Genomic DNA, 20,282 nt, shown 5'->3' with positions numbered 1-20,282 from the left:
TGGTCGGAGGTATAAACATTTGGTCTCCAGCTTCGCCCCAGTGAATAAAAGACTTGCTGCAATTCGATTAAAAGCTAAATTCTTCAACATCAGCTTTATTTGCGCTCATGCTCCCACTGCAGACAAGGACGAACAGACCAAAGATATATTTTACGAGCGCCTAGAAGAAACTTATGACCGTTGCCCTGCCCATGACATTAAAATTATACTAGGCGATTTTAATGCAAAAATTGGAAAGGAGAATATCTTTGACCCAACAGTCGGGAAATTCAGTCTCCGCAGTGAAACATCTGGCAATGGTATGAGGCTGATAGACTTTGCAGCTGCAAGAAACATGGTAGTTAGCAGTACCAGATTTAAGCATCTCGATATTCATAAGGGCACCTGGCTGTCGCCAGATCAAAGAACAAGAAATCAAATTGATCACGTTGTGATAGATGGAAGACGTGCATCAAGCGTGTTGGATGTACGATCGTTCCGCGGTGCAAACATAGACTCGGACCACTACCTTGTTGAAGCAAAGGCACGTACCAGATTAAACGTAGCAAACAAAGTGCGAACAGACACAACAGGGAAGTTGGACATCGATAAGCTACAATCATAACAGATATCCACAGCATATTCCACTCAACTGGCCCAATTGCTTAATCAAAGCACTCCTCGTCCCGACAATGGCACAGCATTACCCACTCCATGCAAACAGCCGCAAAATCAGTACTTGGTATGACCAGGTGTGTCGTGCTGCAACTGAAGAGAAAAATGTGGCATATGGAGCTACTTTACAATCAATCAGGAGAAAAGGAGAGAGGAGAAACGTCTTTTCCGCAGGAAAAAGCGAGAGATGGAAAAGCGGGAGTGTGAATAAATCGATATGTACAGGAGACAAAATGAAGTCCGAAAAGTCTACCAAAGAGTGAAACATCAAACTGATGGCTTTGGCACTGGCACATCCTCCTGTAGAGACCAGCAAGGTAATTTGATAGCTGATACAGATAGTGTGCTAATATATGGAAAGAACATTTTTCCAAACTGTTGGTATCCAATAGTAGCGAAGTCGACGAAGATACCACAGATCCAATCCAAGAAGATGGTATTGAATGGTATACATTCAAGATGAGGTAAAGACAACAATAAACCGGCTGAAGAATAATAAGGCAGCAGGAGCTGATGGCCTACCAGCCGAGCTGTTTAAAACCGGAGGCGAAACGCCGATAAGGTGTATGCATCAGCTAGTCAGCTCCATCTGGCAGGAAGAACGCGTACCCGACGATTGGAACCGGAGCATCCTGTGTCCCGTCCATAACAAAGGAGATAAGACTTTATGCTCCAACTATAGGGGCATAAGTCTTCTCCCTGTCGCCTACAAGATAGTGTCAGGGATATGTTGCGAACGACTAAAGCCCATGGTCAACGAAATAATTGGACCATACCAATGCGGCTTTAGACCTGGCAATTTCACCATTGACCAGATATTTACCCTGCGGTAAATCCTGGAGAAGACCCAAGAGATGCAGATCGACACCTACCACCTTTTTGTCGATTATAAAGCAGCCTTCGACAGCCCGCTACGTTCAAAGGTATGCCAAGGCATGTCTGAATTTGGTATTCCCGCAAAGCTCATTCGGCTTTGTAAGATGACTTTAACTGATACTAGGTCCTCAGTTAAAATTGGAAAGAACCTCTCCGAAGAATTTTGTACCAAAAGAGGTTTCAGACAAGGAGACAGCCTTCGTGTGACCTATTCAACATTTTGCTGGAAAAGGTAATACGAGATGCAAACGTCAAAAGAAATGGCACAATCTACACCAATAGCCACAAGTTAGTTGCTTATGCTGATGATATAGACGTCATAGGACGATCAGCAAAAGAAGTAACCGATACCTTTGTGAAGATCGAAGGAGAATGTGCTAAAGTGGGTCTGGCGGTAAACGGCGAGAACACCAAGTTGATGGTGTCGACGCGCAATGCGTCCATTGAGATCGGACCAATTGTTGAAGTTGGTTCCTATAATTTTGAGGTAGTAAAAGACTTCGTATACCTCGGCACTGCCGTAAACACAACTAACGACATTAGTTGTGAAAAAAAGAAGAATTGTATTGGCAAACAGATGCTACTTTGGCTTAAGTAAGAAGTTTAAAAACAAAGTCACAACTCGTCAAACAAAAATAACGCTTTACAAAACACTGATACTACCCGTGCTGATGTATGGTTCAGAAGCTTGGCTACTTGCGCAAGCAGACAAGGCAGTGCTTGATGTGTTTGAGAATAAAATTCTTCGAAAGATCTATGGACCAATCTGCGTTGACGGTGAATATCGACGTCGCACAGTGTTGCCGCGTGGACAAAAATCAAAAAATGTGATGTTAACTTTTACATATGTTTATGTTTTTTTCTTACAGTAAACACATCCGATACAAGGTATCTGAAAGAATTTTGTCGATATGTGCATCCATAATGAAGTTATAGCTCTTTAAATATGAAAAATATTTCCCAGGTAATCTAAGGCGATAATCATATGAAAATAAGCCGACATTTAAAATAACATTTTCTGAAAAATTTGTTGATAATACTAAAAGTTTTGGATGGGGATTTGATGAGTGGGCTATAAATATAACGTTTTAGTACAAAAAGTTGACATTAACTCCACATGGGTAATGTACCGTTATCAAGAAATCAAAATTTAAATTTGATAAAAATATTCAAAATTCTTATTATTTATTAGAGCAGATCTTTTGATTGCCACCTATTGCCACCTTGGCTCCTGTTTACCGTTAATTGGACATATCTTCCAAATCAAAATGTGTAAAAACATTCTGCCCATCCTTGCAACCTTCTGAGATATATCGGTTCAGATTTTATATAGCCCCCATATACTACTTACTTAGCTGGCCCATTACAGAACATTTGTTCTATAGGCCGAACTAAGAAAAGATCTCCAATTCACTCTATTTGTTGCTTCGCTTTCTGGAATACCGCGCCTTTTCATCTCATCAGCCACTTGTTTGCGCCATCTATTCCTTGGCCTGCCAATTCTGCGTGCACCGCCAAGCGGTCCGTGTTTATACACCTTTTTAGCGGGGTCATCATCGCTCATTCTTATGATATGGCCTAGCCAACGCAATCGCTGCATCTCGATACGTTTAACAATAGCCCCCATATATATCTTTCCCCGATTTTGCTTAACTCCGTCAATTTACCGAGTTATAGCAAAATCGGGGAAAGATATATACGGGGGCTATATCCAAATCTGAACCGATTTTTGTGAAAATCGATAGAGCTACTCAGGGGCCTAAGAAAATATTACATATTAAATTTGAAGGTTATTCGATCAAAATTGACCGAGTTATAGCAAAATCGGAGAAAGATATATTTGGGGGCTATATCCAAATCTGAACCGATATGGACCAAAGTTGAAATTTTTCATTCCTATGCCCTTACAAGTACTTGTGCAAAAATTCATCAACCTAGGTCAAGTCCTATTTTTGTCCACTTTTGTATGGAAACGGCAACACTGTGCGTCGCATGAACCACGATCTGTATCTGCTATACAACGACATCAGTATAGATAAACGTATCAAGATGCAGCGATTGCGTTGGCTAGGCCATATCATAAGAATGAGCGATGATGAACCCGCTAAAAAGGCGTATAAATTCGAGCCGCATGGCGGTGCACGCAGAATTGGCAGGCCAAAGAATAGATGGCGCAAACAAGTGGATGAAGAGATAAGGCGCGGTATTCCAGAAAGCGAAGCAGTAAACTGAGAGAGTTGGAGATCTTTTCTTAGTTCGGTCTATGGAACAAATGTTCTGTAATGGGTCAGCTAAGTAAGTATTACGAAAAACAATGTTTAAATCAAATCGATTGATCCGTTCGTGTGCACCTACCAGCTAGGCAGACGGATAGACAGGGCTAAATTGACTAAAAATGTTCGGAAAGGATTTCGTTTAACCATAATTGGGGTCCAAATGCAAATTAAAAAAAAAACAGTTACAAAGTTATGAATACTTTAAGATACCGTTTGTAAAAATGTCAAACTGTTTTTGTAAAATATGTTAACAATATACACCAAAGCTAGGTTTACTCTTATTTCATTCTAAAAGTGTGACAATAATAATAAATGTATTCCTTTTGTTTTGTATTGTATTCTTGATAAGTTGTTGTTGTATATTTTTAATAAATATATATGTGTTTAAACTATAGTTGTCCGCACCGGGTCATTATCTTACACAGTTTGTTGAACTTTAGACGTGAATAACTTAACCCATTTCAAAAAACTTGTTTTCTATTTAGATTTATGTAAATTATACGAGTTTATCTTTTGCTGGTAATCGTTGCTTTAAATTAAAAACAAAATATTACGTCATTTGTTCATGGTCTAGAAATAGAAACAAAAAAGCACGCTTATCAATTCAAGCTTCTGTTGAAGTGACTAAGCTGTGAAACATTTCGCCGCAACTGCATAATGATTTTCAATGAACCAAAAGCAACGGATGTTGACAAAAATACGTTTTGATAGAACAAAATGTTTTATTTTTAATTTTTTATGTAATCAAAATCCGATTTCCACAATTTTTATCGATTGAACCATAAATGTGGATTTTAGAGAATTTTCGTGAAAATGCAACTTCGTTTCCATACAAATTACTATGGAAACAAAGGTCCCTCCGGTGGCACGGGTTAACATTAACCGAACGCCATGAAGTTTCATATATAGGGTTTTTGGTTCAAAAAAAAAAAAAAAAAAAAAAAAAAAATTGTTGGTTTTTTGGGCTGCCTTACTAATTTTTTTCATAAATTGCAAAATTAATTATTTTGAGAAGATGTCTCCTCAATCTTTATTTTTTATTTCAATTTATGTGATTTTTTTTTGCAAATAAGTTTGCCCAAGTCTACATTGTATTACATCGCCTAAATGTATGCCATAAAAAATCAACAACTTATTGGTTATGCTTCTTCACAATTCTTAATTCTTTACATTAAAATTTTGCAACAACAATAAAACAACACTTTACATTTTATGTATTTTTCCCTCCTCGCCAATAATTGGCATTATATTATTTTTCTTTATGGAAACTTTATACACTCCACTGATTCTTTTTTTATTTTCTGCACAATTGTTTTCTTGTTCTCACGTTATGCCTGAGTACTTTTAATGGCATTCAATTATTTTGCCAACTGCTGGTGCTCCTCCTCCTCTGCAATTTGCTCGGTGTTTTAATACTTTGGAAAATTGCTCTAAAAATAAAAAGAAGAAAAAAAAGAAAAACTTTTAACTAGGCATCAATTTCAAGACCATTCAAGTGACCGACCATTGAAATTAAACATTGCCTACTTTTAGGAAATTGATTTTTTGCGGTTTGTCTGTCACACAGCTGCATTGAAAAAACAACTGACAATTTACAAAATAAATGTTTCCCCCAGGTTGCTTTACTTTCTATTCAATGTCGAAAAAAGATGAAAAGAAGACACATCCGCATTTTCTACCGCAAAAACAAAGAGTTTTTGTAAAGAGACCTACCTAAAAGTATGCTTTACTACCACTACAGTATCTGTGTCAATCAAAAATACCCTGTTTTTGTGGCCGTTTCAATTCTTTGTTGCTGCAATCTAAAAAGACGCCAGTCAGTATTTATGGTTTCCTTGTCATTCATAGTGTCCTTACGTGTGGCGGATCTGTCTTTTGTCACCAGTAATGCAGTAGCAGTAACTGAAGTACATTATAGCCATAATAAATATCAAGGACACCAATTGCCGACAATGAAAGACAAAGAATGAAAGCGAGAGATTGTTACAGTAAAAACAGTTTCAACATTGCATTGATTGAAATTAAAAAAAAGGACATGGCAAAATATTTTTATTTATTTTTTTTTTTTTTTGGAAATCTGTGGAGACTACGCATAACATCATCAAAATCATGATACTCGTATGTGAACGACTGACCACATGTTCATATTTCCAGTGGCACTTAAGCTTATAACATTCTTTCTAATGATCATCCATACCATATAGAAAATATTATTTGAGAGAAACACTTAATATACTTCACAAATGCCAGCCACAATTTCATATGGTATGACGTAAGCCTGATGTGAAATTCGATAAAATAAAAATCATTTGCCTATTTGGGTTTAATTCGGTGAAGCAAAAGTACGGCGGCCTGTTTGGAAAAATGCACCCACTCACATTCTAATGAGAAAAAATCAAATCCGATTGAAACAAGAAATATTCATTAAAACACTTAGAAGATTATGAAAACTTCTGTAATGACAAAACAATTTTCTGTCAAATCCTACGGAGGCCAAATAAAATGGCTCGTGATCATGATATCGGTCCTAAATCCCTCAAGTCTCTCCCATGAAATCATCGCTCGGCTGAACTTATTACAATTTGTACTCGTTTCTTCTCGAGTGTTTTTTTTTTTTTTTTGACGTTATACATCTTTAAAGTATTGTTTATATGATGACTGTTGTTGTTTTTGTTGTTGTTGTTCATTCATTCTTTAATTGTGGTATTCTCAACATTTTTTGCGTTAGCCTTCACGCACCATGTGTTTTTGTTATGTTTTTAGCTTCACTTTTTAATAGATGTGAAGGAGTGGGGAATGGAGGAGGAGGAATGTTGTGTTGGTTCAAAAAAAAAAAAAAAAAAAAAAAAAAAAATTGTTGGTTTTTTGGGCTGCCTTACTAATTTTTTTCATAAATTGCAAAATTAATTATTTTGAGAAGATGTCTCCTCAATCTTTATTTTTTATTTCAATTTATGTGATTTTTTTTTGCAAATAAGTTTGCCCAAGTCTACATTGTATTACATCGCCTAAATGTATGCCATAAAAAATCAACAACTTATTGGTTATGCTTCTTCACAATTCTTAATTCTTTACATTAAAATTTTGCAACAACAATAAAACAACACTTTACATTTTATGTATTTTTCCCTCCTCGCCAATAATTGGCATTATATTATTTTTCTTTATGGAAACTTTATACACTCCACTGATTCTTTTTTTATTTTCTGCACAATTGTTTTCTTGTTCTCACGTTATGCCTGAGTACTTTTAATGGCATTCAATTATTTTGCCAACTGCTGGTGCTCCTCCTCCTCTGCAATTTGCTCGGTGTTTTAATACTTTGGAAAATTGCTCTAAAAATAAAAAGAAGAAAAAAAAGAAAAACTTTTAACTAGGCATCAATTTCAAGACCATTCAAGTGACCGACCATTGAAATTAAACATTGCCTACTTTTAGGAAATTGATTTTTTGCGGTTTGTCTGTCACACAGCTGCATTGAAAAAACAACTGACAATTTACAAAATAAATGTTTCCCCCAGGTTGCTTTACTTTCTATTCAATGTCGAAAAAAGATGAAAAGAAGACACATCCGCATTTTCTACCGCAAAAACAAAGAGTTTTTGTAAAGAGACCTACCTAAAAGTATGCTTTACTACCACTACAGTATCTGTGTCAATCAAAAATACCCTGTTTTTGTGGCCGTTTCAATTCTTTGTTGCTGCAATCTAAAAAGACGCCAGTCAGTATTTATGGTTTCCTTGTCATTCATAGTGTCCTTACGTGTGGCGGATCTGTCTTTTGTCACCAGTAATGCAGTAGCAGTAACTGAAGTACATTATAGCCATAATAAATATCAAGGACACCAATTGCCGACAATGAAAGACAAAGAATGAAAGCGAGAGATTGTTACAGTAAAAACAGTTTCAACATTGCATTGATTGAAATTAAAAAAAAGGACATGGCAAAATATTTTTATTTATTTTTTTTTTTTTTTGGAAATCTGTGGAGACTACGCATAACATCATCAAAATCATGATACTCGTATGTGAACGACTGACCACATGTTCATATTTCCAGTGGCACTTAAGCTTATAACATTCTTTCTAATGATCATCCATACCATATAGAAAATATTATTTGAGAGAAACACTTAATATACTTCACAAATGCCAGCCACAATTTCATATGGTATGACGTAAGCCTGATGTGAAATTCGATAAAATAAAAATCATTTGCCTATTTGGGTTTAATTCGGTGAAGCAAAAGTACGGCGGCCTGTTTGGAAAAATGCACCCACTCACATTCTAATGAGAAAAAATCAAATCCGATTGAAACAAGAAATATTCATTAAAACACTTAGAAGATTATGAAAACTTCTGTAATGACAAAACAATTTTCTGTCAAATCCTACGGAGGCCAAATAAAATGGCTCGTGATCATGATATCGGTCCTAAATCCCTCAAGTCTCTCCCATGAAATCATCGCTCGGCTGAACTTATTACAATTTGTACTCGTTTCTTCTCGAGTGTTTTTTTTTTTTTTGACGTTATACATCTTTAAAGTATTGTTTATATGATGACTGTTGTTGTTTTTGTTGTTGTTGTTCATTCATTCTTTAATTGTGGTATTCTCAACATTTTTTGCGTTAGCCTTCACGCACCATGTGTTTTTGTTATGTTTTTAGCTTCACTTTTTAATAGATGTGAAGGAGTGGGGAATGGAGGAGGAGGAATGTTGTGTTTCCAAATACTTCTTCTACTACGTTTTTAGGCCATTATTTATGTATGGCCTATATTATTGGCTATGTGATTTGGTGGTGATGCCGATGCCGATGATGACGACGAAGTCTACACAAAGTCCCAAACCGAGTATGATTGAATTTGTTGGCTAGCCGATTATTTATTCAAAACATATTTATTTTAGATATTCTAACACAACAAGTGTGTGTGCTTTGTTTTTGTAACACGAAATTTTGGTTCGTAAACGATGCGCTTTTGTTGTTTTTATGATGATGCAAAATGTATAAAGTGTGGGTATGGTTGTATATATGTATGTTTATTATTTATTTATTTTAGCTATTCTAACAAACCATTAACTTTGGTTATATTAGCAGCCAGAAAGCAACATGTGAAAATCAAATGATGGCCATAAATAAAACAATAATTTGGGCCAAAAGGGGAAAATTAAAAAAAAAACGAGACGCGGAAAATTTGTTTTGGAGGGAGAATATACAAATTTAAAAGTAATAAATTAAATTAATATTAGTCATTTTATAATAGAATTAACTTATAACAGATTTTATAGCATTGCCCAGCAAAAAAAGTTCTCCCACAATCATGGGATGTGGGTGAAGATGCGGATGCGACAAACTGAGCACAGATATATTGGTCCTGGGTTTTTCTCCGTCCCGGCACGGACCAAAAGAATTCGGAGCAGGCATTCCGGGATATGCTGCTCCCAACACAGAAAAACGTAACAAATACAAACACGTGTACACTGAGGTGGCAGCCGCTGGCCGGAACGATGATTTTGTGTTGTTCCGGGTCAATCCGGTACAAAAGAACCCGCTGCCGTGGGATTGCTACGGTAGCAGAATTCCGACCACAAACTGGCCCAACATTTTAGGGGTCACATTCGACACTACTTTCAATTCGTGTGCGCACGCCACAGCTATTTGCGACAAACTGAAAAGTAGGAACAAGGTCCTCAAGTCCCTAGCCGGCAGCACTTGGGGTGCAGATAAAGAAACCTTGTTGACCACATATAACGCGTTGGGTCGGTCTGTGGTAAGCTATGCGGCGCCAGTCTGGTCCCCGAGATTATGTGATACGAATTGGAAAAAGATTCAAACTTGCCAGAATGCCGCCCTGAGAACAGCAACAGCGTGCCTCCTCAAATCTTCAGTGGACCATCTACATGAGGAGGCAAAGATTCTTCCAGTAAAGCAACACAATGAGATGCTTTCGTTGCAGTACCTGCTTGGATGTTACCGTGTGAGCCATCCCAATCACCATCTTGTGGGTAGGCCCGGCACATACAGGCAGATCAGGAAGGATTTCCATGCTCTAGAGGGAGAGGTCCAACGATACAGGAGAGAACCCCTAGATCAACAAGCGTATCAATCAGGTTTTAATAGTATTCACACGGATGCAGTTGCGAAGGCCTTAAGCAGTTATAGTGTGAATAAAGTCCTCGAAATACATCCCCCATCTATTGCAGCTGAGGAGCGTCCGCTGCCACGACAAACTAGAGTAGTTTTGGCTCAACTGCGCTCGGGATATTGCAGTCGCCTAAATTCTTATTGGGCGGAAATTGACCGCGCCGTGCAAGACATCTGCCCAGTATGTGGCATGGGCCCGCACGACACAAAACACCTTGTCAACTGCCCAGCCAACCCTACACATCTAACTCCAGTGGATCTGTGGTTACATCCCATCGAAGCAGCTACTTTCCTGGAACTGGAGATAGACCCAGAGCCAGATTGAACAAAAGAACGAACATACAAACATAATAACAAACACTGTTACAACAACAACAATCATGGGTTTTGTAAGGGTTTTTTGGCAGCCGTAACTACTCACAAACCCCCTTTCTTCCCCATTATTTTTACAAGGGCATGTCGCACTCAGTTTCTAGTTATTTTATGACCACTAGTTATTCTGTGGACACTAGAAGTTGAAAAGTAAGGTAAACAAAATTCTATTTTTAGAATAGTTGATGTAGAGAATTTGTTTTTAATTTCATCACACTTCTTATTTTATTTGACTTTATTTTATTTCGCTGTCTGACCGAATTGAACCCACGAACCCTCTGATTGCTAGCCAAAGACACACTGTGCCACGCACACGAATATTAAGGGTTGCTTAAGAACTTAAATGTGCAGTGCACATGTGCACCACGAACAGTTATTTTTATACCCTCAGCCTTTAGGCTAAAGAGGGTATTTACACTTTGATACGACCAAAAATGTGCCTCATCGAAATAATGGTTTTAGACCCCAAGTATGTTTGTACGATATCCGTTTCAGACAATTTTGAGTAGATCTAGCAATGTCCGACCGTCTGTCTGTCTGGCTGGTGCGCACGATAAATCTCGAACGGATCAATCGATTCGATTCAAATTTTGGGTATCGAAATATTTTAAGTTCGAAGATGGGCCATATAGGTCCACTCCTTCAGGTACCTCCCCCACAGAAGTTCAAAAATGTTCGGAAAAATTGTCCGCACAATAACTCTTGAAGGGAGTAACCGATTTGGTCCATACTTTGCATATCGTAAACATTCTACAAGAGGAAGATGAGGTTCCAATATGGTCTCAATCGGCCCACTCCTTCGAGTACCTCCCACACAAAATCTCGGAAAAGTTCAGTTTAGTGCCGTCTTTCGAATCACTGTGATTTTTGTTTTAGCAACTTGTATTCACTGCCCTCCATACGACGGTACAAGTTTCATTAGGGGCAAGTCCATACTTCCTGAGAAAATAGCCTGAAAGTTGTAAAAAACCCCTATGACACCGTGTGAGGTGGTTGGAGCGCAGGATAACTCTAGAATAGATCTGCCGATTCGGTCCAAAATTTGGCCTTCCCAATATTTTGTCCAAACATAGTCTAAATTTGAAGATAAGCCATATCGGTCCACTCCCTCATGTACCTCCCCCACAAAAGTTCAAAAATTTTCGGAAAATTTGTTCATACGGCAACTTTTAAAGGGAGTGGCCGAATTGGTCCATACTTTACACATTCTAATATATCTACTAGATATAGATCAGGTTCAAATATGGACTATATTTGTCCAATCCATCCGGTACCTCCCACACAAAATTTCGGATAAGTTCACTTTAAGACCTGCTATCGAATCACTTTGATTTTTGTTGAAGCAACTTGCATTCGCTTTTTCAATTACGATGATAAACGTTTTTTCAGGGGCAAGTCCATACTTCTTGAGTAAACATCCCGAAGTGTGTAAATCCCCCATATGACACCATATGTAGTGGCTGAAGATCCACTTCCATAATGGACAATGTAGATCACGGTGTGCCTTAACAAATTTAAATGGAAGGTGCTTACACCTCGGAAGTTATTGCTGATTCTGAAACTACAATGCTCATAGATGAGAAATATCAAGAAACAAAAAAAAAACGCCGGAGGGATTTTAAAATAAATCGCGATTTAAGTTCACATTTTTAGGGATTCTTTAGGTTTTCACGATTTAGCTTGGAAACCGCGAGCTCTATGTAAATGAGTCTAAAGAAAATGTTGTAGCAGAGAAAATTCTCCACAAGATTGGCTTGTATGATATTTTTGTAGGTTTTACCGTTTTTGAGATATGGAAGTTCAAATTGGGACAATGCACTGACTGTATCGTCCCCTTATAAAACAATATTATGCGCAGTACCCCTTAACTAACTTTTAATGGAAACCGCTTACACATGGGATGTTTTTTTCGGATTCTGAAAAAGCAATGTTCATAGATAGAAAAAATAAAAAATACTGAAAAAAACGCGATCAAAATTCACAATTTTAGGGATTTTTTAGGTTTTCACGATTTTGCTTGGAAACCGCAAGTCTGAAGAAAATGTTGTAGCTGTGAAAATTCTCTATAAGACTGGCCTTTAGGTTTTTTCGTAGGTTTTACAATTTTTGAGATATAGAGGTTCAGTTCAAATCTTTAGGTTTTTATCTTAAGTCTTCAAGATTTTGCTTGGAAACCGTAAGTCATATCAAAATGGGACTAAAGAAAATAGTGAAGCTGTGAAAATTCTCTACAAGATTGGATGATTTATTTTGTTCTAGGTTGTATCATTTTCAAGATATATAAGTGTAATTTGGGAAATTGCAGTAATGACATTGTTTTATAAGGAGGCGATACAGTCAGTGCATTGTCTCAATTTGAAATTCTATATCTCAAAAACGGTAAAACCTACGAAAATATCATAAAGGTCAATTTTGTGGAGAATTTTCTCTGCTACAACATTTTCTTTAGACCCATTTACATAGAACTCGCGGTTTCCAAGCTAAATCGTGAAAACCTAAAGAACCCCTAAAAATGTGAACTTAAATCGCGATTTATTTTAAAATCCCTCCGGCGATTTTTTTTTTGTTTCTTGATATTTCTCATCTATGAGCATTGTAGTTTCAGAATCAGCAAAAACTTCCGAGGTGTAAGCACCTTCCATTTAAATTTGTTAAGGCACACCGTGAGATCCATTCCTTTTAGTATCTACTCCGCAAAACTTTTGATCCATAATCCTAATGAAAATTTTTGTCGGTTCAAATTCCCAAAATTTATAAAAACCCCTAAATACATACTTTTTTTGAAAAAAAAGTTGTTTCAATATATACAGGCTGAGGGTATATTTCTGTCGGCAAAGCCGACTGATACTTTTTTACTTGTTTTTTTTTTTTTTGGAAAAAAAGTATTTCAGTCCACGCAGGCTGAGGGTATATCTCTGTCGACAAAGCCGACTGATACTTTTTTACTTGTTTTAAATATGTTATATCTTGAAAACTGATGGCAACGCTCACCCTTTTCAATACATTATTTTTCCCAAACTACCAAACCTAATTTCATGCAATTTTCAGAAAATGTTCAGGAATGTCCCGTTGTCCAAAATGCTATATATTTGTAGACGAATTTCGGGAGCCTATTGTTTTATAATCGCTATATTGGCTAAACTTATGAGTTCATCGGCTTGCAAATTAATTTTCGAGACAACGGTGGTTGCGCCTCCGATCAAGAAAAACGATATATTTTTAAATGTCCTTAAATGATGAGGTTCAACGGTCCATCAGCCATGAAAAACTAAAACATATAAGTCTCCATAAGTGGGAGAATTCGACTTAACCATTTTTTTTAACTTTTATGATTAGATCGCTTTAGTAAAATGACGGGGGACATAGACGATAATAAATCCTAAACAACATAAATGGGCGAAAAAATTCGACAAAGTCCGTATGAGAATAGAAAGTTTACATACAAAATCTGTAGATACATTTAAAATCCTCCAGGGTTTGACAATGGAGCTAAAAAGTGAGGTAGAACATACCAAATTGTCAAGCATAAAGTCCATAAAAAATTTTCATTAAAACTCATTACGACGGGCCAGCAACGATGACCAGGGTCTGCTAGTATAAAATGTGAAATATAAAATATGAACTATAAAACATAAAATATAAAATTTTAAATATATTATATAAAACAGAAAATAGATAGTAGAAAATGGAAAAAGGAAATAGAAAATATAAAGTATAAAATATAAGATATTAAAGAAAACACGATTTTCGTAGATTGTTTGGTTGATTCACTCTCTGTATTGCGGATGATGCTCTGCTATCAGTTTCAACTACCTAAGGAAGCACTGAGGTTGATGTACAGAGTTCAAGTTGCTCAAGAGGAATGAACGAATTTATTGAATTTTATTCTACATAGCTTCACTTTTGAGAAGCGACAAAGCCGTTTAGTCATGTATGATAAAATGTAGTAGTACATAGTTGCTTAAAGTAGTAGTATTAAATATATTTACAGAGGTGTATTTTTAGCTGTTAACTTTAAAAATTTAAAGATCAATCACAATAGGAAATATGAAGAGGTAAAAATTACAATGAAAAAGTACAAAAGCTTAAAAGTGTTACTAATGAAATGTAGATGGCGTTAAACTGTAATTATTAAAATATTGATTGCTTCAGTCTCCCCCTCTGATGCTGAAAGCGTCCCGATGAAGCATCAGGAATAAATGATTGTGGGATCTGCTATGGCAAACTATACCATGAATTGGATTGTTGAATCTGTTACAATAAACTGCATGCGGGCTAATTGATTGTTAGATCTGCTAAGTAAACTGTATTAGGATAATGAGTTCTTGAATTTTGCTGAGGTATCAGTTTGTTGAATCTGCTAAAACTGTAATGATGGTAGAAAGATTGTGTTGAACTAGTCTTGGTGGATGCTGAAACCATAGACTTTCTACGGAACCTCTCCCTGGAGTAAAACTGCATTGTTGTTGAAGTGAACGGCATGATTTGGTGGATCCAGAAATTATGTTTATCCACACTCTGTAGGTACTGATGATGCACTATTATCGGTTTCATGTACTTCAGAAGCATTGAAGTTGATGTGTTGTGTCCAATTTGCGTGATGATACACTGCTCAGTTAATCAGTTTCATGTACTTAAGGAAGCATTGAGGTTGATGTACAGTGTTCAAATTGCGTAATGATGCACAATTATCGGTTTCATGTAATTCTGGAAGCATTCAAGTTGATATGTAGTATTCAAATTGTTCTACAGGAATAACCCGTCGTCTTATATGGTCATCTGTATAGGTCTTCTGTGAAACAAGACGATTGCGAAGACTCTGTGCTTTCAAAAATTACCAGCCTTTAGTTGTTGTAGTCCTCGGCTGTTGATGGTAGAAAGTGGTCGTGTTACATGGCCACTGAGTTGGGCGCCAATAAAGAAAACAAGATTTTCGTAGATTGTTTGGTTGATTCACTCTCTGTATTGCGGACGATGCTCTGCTATCAGTTTCAACTACTTAAGGAAGCACTGAGGTTGATGTACAGAGTTCAAGTTGCTCAAGAGGAATGAACGAATTTATTAAATTTTATTCTACTTAGCTTCACTTTTGAGAAGCGACAAAGTCGTTTAGTCATGTATGATAAAATTTAGTAGTACATAGTTGCTTAAAGTATTAGTATTAAATATAATTGCAGAGGTGTATTTTTAGCTGTTAACTTTAAAAATTTAAAGATCAATCACAATAGGAAATATGAAGAGGTAAAAATCACAATGAAAAAGTACAAAAGCTTAAAAGTGTTACTATTGAAATGTAGATGGCGTTAACTGTAACTAATAAAATATTGATTGCTTCAGTCTCCCCCTCTGATGCTGAAAACGTCCCGATGAAGCATCAGAAATAAATGATTTTGGGAACTGCTATGGCAAACTGTATCTGGAATTGGATTGTTGAATCTGTTACATAAACTGCATGTGGGCTAATTGATTGTTAGATCTGCTAAGTAAACTGTATCCGGATAATGGGTTCTTGAATTTTGCTGAGGTAACAGTTTGTTGAATCTGCTAAAACTGTAATGATGGTAGAAAGATTGTGTTGAACTAGTCTTAGTGGATGCTGAAACCATAGACTTTCTACGGAACCACCCCCTGGAGTAAAACTGCATTGCTGTTGAAGTGAACGGCATGATTTGGTGGATCCAGAAATTATGTTTATCCACACTCTGTAGGTACTGATGATGCACTATTATCGGTTTCATGTACTTCAGAAGCATTGAAGTTGATGTGTTGTGTCCAATTTGCGTGATGATACACTCCTCAGTTCATCAGTTTCTTGTACATAAGGAAGTATTGAGGTTGATGTACAGTGTTCAAATTTCGTGATGATGCACTATTATCGGTTTCATGTACTTCTGGAAGCATTCAAGTTGATATTTAGTATTCAAATTGTTCTACAGGAATAACCCGTCGTCTTATATGGCCATCTGTATAGGTCTTCTGTGAAACAAGACGATTGCGAAGACTCTGTGCTTTCACAAATTACGAGCCTTTTGTTGTTGTAGTCCTCGGCATGGTAGAAAGTGGTCATGTTACATGGCCACTGAGTTGGGCGCCAATAAAGAAAACACGATTTTCGTAGATTGTTTGGTTGATTCACTCTCTGTATTGCGGATGATGATCTGCTATCAGTTTCAACTACTTAACGAAGCACTGAGGTTGATGTACAGAGTTCAAGTTGCTCAAGAGGAATAAACGAATTTATTGAATTTTATTCTACTTAGCTTCACTTTTGAGAAGCGACAAAGTCGTCTAGTCATGGATGATAAAATTTAGTAGTACTTAGTTGCTTAAAGTACATTTACAGAGGTGTATTTTTAGCTGTTAACTTTAAAAATTTAAAGAACTATGAAGAGGTAAAAATCACAAAGAAAAAGTACAAACGCTTAAAAGTGTTACTATTGAAATGTAGATGGCGTTAAACTGTAACTAATAAAATATTGATTGCTTCAATATAAAATATAAAACATACAATTTTAAATATAGAATATAAAATATAAAAACTAAAATATAAGATATAAAATAGAAACTAGGAAATATAAAATATAGAATATAAAATATTTATTCAATATTTTAATTTTAATTATACCCTCAGCCATCACGCTATAAAGGTTATACACTTTGATACGACCAAAAATGTGCCTCATCGAAATAACGGTATGTTTGGACGAACTTCGTTTCTGACAATTTGGAGTCGATTAAACCATGTCCGTCCGTCTGTCTGTTTGCCTGGATGGTGCGCACGATAACTCTTGAATGTTTTGTTCAAACTTAGTTTAAGTTCGAAGATGGGCCATATCGGTCCTTCGGTCCTTCGCGGAACTCCCCCACAAAAGTTAAAAATTAAAATGGTGTGAACGATAACCCTCGAAGGTAGCAATCAATTTGGTCCGAATTTTGCACATTGTATTATTTCTTCCATATATAGATCTGGTTCGAATATGAATTATATTGGTCCACTCCTTCGGATACATCCCACACAAAATTCGAATAAGGTGAAGTTTAAGAGCTCTTCTCGGATCGTTTTGACATTTGTTTCAGTAGGATGTCCTTTCGGCTCCCTTTACGACGGTACAATCTTTTTCTTGCGCAAGCCCATACGTCCTGAGATATTGGCCTAAAAGCTCCAAGAAACCCTTATGGCACCAACCAAAATGGCAAATCCGCAAGATAATTCTCGCAGTGAGTTTCCGATTTTTACAGACTTTGCACATCGTATTATTTCATCCAGTCATGTGTCAGGTTGGAATATGGACTATATCGGTCCACTCCTTCGGGTACCTCCCACACAAAATTCGGAAAAAGTGAAGTTTAAGAGCTCCTCTCGCATCGTTTTGATTCTTTTTTCAGTAGGTTGTTCTACCGCACAGTGGTCCCACTTGTATGGAAAGGAGTGCCAAAAATAGTTCTAATCGAGTTAACGCCTCGAAATTAAACATAGTTTTATAACGAGCCCAAAAGGGAGAAAACAAATTTAATGGATGTAGGTCTACATTTGGGTGTAGCCCCCATATAAAGGTACCCCCCAATTTTTTATATTTTGACGATTTTAGCCAAATTTTCCAGTCGATTTGGCTGTAATTTTGCATTTTGTCTTCCGAGGGAACAACATACCACCTTGCAAGAAATGTTCAATATGGGTGTACGTTTAGGTATAGCTCCCATATAAACGTACCTCCCTATATTCGATATTTTGACGATTTTAGCCACATTTTCTAACCGAGTTGGCTGTAATTTTGTATTTTGACTTCGGAGGGAAGATCATACGCGCGTGCAAAAAATGTTCATTATAGACCCAAGATTAGGTATTGCTCTCAAATAAACGTATCTCCCGATATTCGGTATTTTGACGATTTTAGCCAAATTTTCCAACCGATTGGACTGTAATTTTGCATTTTAAGTTCTGAGGGAACAATATACCTCCTTCCAAAGAATGTTCAATATAGGTCCACGTTTCGGTATAGCTCCCATATAAACGTGCTCCCATATAAATGTGTTTCAGCCAATTTGGAGTTGATTTAGCAATGTCCGTCCGTCTGTCTGTCTGTCTGGTGCGCACGTTAACTCTCAAATGGATCAACCGATTCCGTCCAAAATTTGGTTTTCGTAATATTTTGCCCAAACTTAGTTTAAGTTCAAAGATGGGTTATATCGGTCCACTCCTTCAGGTACCTCCCTCACAAAAATTCAAAAATGCTCGGAAAAATTTTGCGCACGATAACTCTTGAAGGAAGTGACCGACGTAATCCATACTCTGCACATCCTATTTTATCTACCAAACATAGATCAGGTTCAAATATGGAATATATTTGTCTACTCCTTCTGGTACCTCCCACACAAAATTTCGGATAAGTTCACTTTAAGACCTGCTCTTGAATCACTTTGATTTTTGTTCAAGCGATTCGCATTCGCTACATCCATTACGACGGTAAAAGTAATTTCAGGGGCAAGGCCATATTTCTTGGGAAAACAGCCCGAAAGGTGTAAAAACCCTATGCCACGATAACTCTGGAACTGTTCAACCGATTTGGCCCAACATATGGTCTTCGTTATATTTTATCCAAACATAGTTTCATTGGGCAATACCGGACCACAACTTCCGGTACTTCTCCTTCAATAAAATGTCACTAAAATGCTAGGACGATACCACTTGAATTGGTCAACCAATTTGGTCCAAACTTTGGTTCTCCTAATATTTTGTCAAAATTTAGTTTAACTTCCAACTTCTGGGGTACCTCCCCCACAAAAGTTTAACATTTTTGTCGGCAAGTTCAAATGTTCAAAAAGTGCCACAAAATTCTGAAGAGACCCTAAATACATTCGATCTTCCCGTACATGAAAGTTTTACTTCACATTGGCTTCACTTGTTCTTTTTTTATAATTTTACTCATAAACTACGAATGCTTTGCGGATCTTTTTTTCGTTTTTAAGGCACCACATACAAATATCAACTTCTTCGACTTAACTTGCCATATATATATATATTTTATATACGGCATAATTATTGTGTTTGGTTTGGTTTTGTTGTTGTTTTCTTTTGATCAGTGGATATATCTTCGCCAGCACGGCTGACTGATACTTTCTTACTTGTTTTTTATTTTGATTTTAATTACAAATTATTTTTTTTCAGGTACGAATTCTCTGCCATAATTGATGGATAAGCATACAAAATTATATGTCTCGGTAAATAATTATAATTTCATCCTTTACATAATGAATACCCTTCCACTAAATGTTCCTTCTATAACTTATATAATCATCTATTTTAATTATAATTTATTTGTACACACCAATTAAAAATACTACTCTGAATCATGTAAATTTTGGGCTAGTGTCGCGGTGACACAACTATTCTAAATTATTATCTTAGAAGCCACAAAAAAAGAGAAACATTTATTCTACTTAATCTATGTCTGTGCCATAATTAAAAATACTGGCATCAATGTCAAAATATAATAAATTTTCTGCTGTGTCATGAAGTCATGGCGATGTGTGATGTTTCAACGCCCTCTAAACGAAAAATAGTGGTCTGGTGTTGGCGTGACGTGACTAAGGGAAAATGACTACCAAACTGTTGCGTGAGGTCAATTCGTGAAATTTTTGGATGGTTATTTTTTGGTGGGTGAATTTACAATGCACTGTCACCTATCCCTAGCAGTTAATTACACCTAAAATGTAGTCATATAAATTTTCATGCAGGTGGGTTTTATGACACATATGATCCTTAATGAACCTCTTCAACGAAGAATGTAATTAATGTTGCTTTGTCATTTTTTAATGAGAATGGTGTAAAAACTGGGTGTTTTTAAAATACAGTATGCAAAGTTCATATTCGTACACACCTAAAAAATTAATAAAATCGTTATTAATTCCATATTTTATGTGCAAATATGAAATAATTGATAGGAATTACCAAAACGAAGAAA

At 36.5% G+C, this 20,282-nt stretch overlaps 1 long non-coding RNA gene across 1 annotated transcript in view; it reads left to right on the top strand.

Annotated features, from left to right (window-relative positions):
* Nucleotides 1-19,740, top strand: part of LOC141395330 (uncharacterized) — a 101,135-nt gene extending 81,395 nt beyond the window's left edge. The window contains exon 5 of the long non-coding RNA XR_012410612.1: nt 19,487-19,740. This is a non-coding gene — a long non-coding RNA (uncharacterized lncRNA). The remainder of the gene's footprint in view (nt 1-19,486) is intronic.
* Nucleotides 19,741-20,282: the final 542 nt, after the last annotated feature.

The sequence above is a fragment of the Musca autumnalis genome, unplaced genomic scaffold, assembly GCF_047663935.1.
Source record: "Musca autumnalis isolate F117 unplaced genomic scaffold, ASM4766393v1 scaffold_2, whole genome shotgun sequence".
NCBI classification, from domain to species: domain Eukaryota; kingdom Metazoa; phylum Arthropoda; class Insecta; order Diptera; family Muscidae; genus Musca; species Musca autumnalis.
The sequence above is the reverse complement of the archived record's forward strand: the minus strand, read 5'-3'. Positions and strand labels throughout refer to the sequence as shown.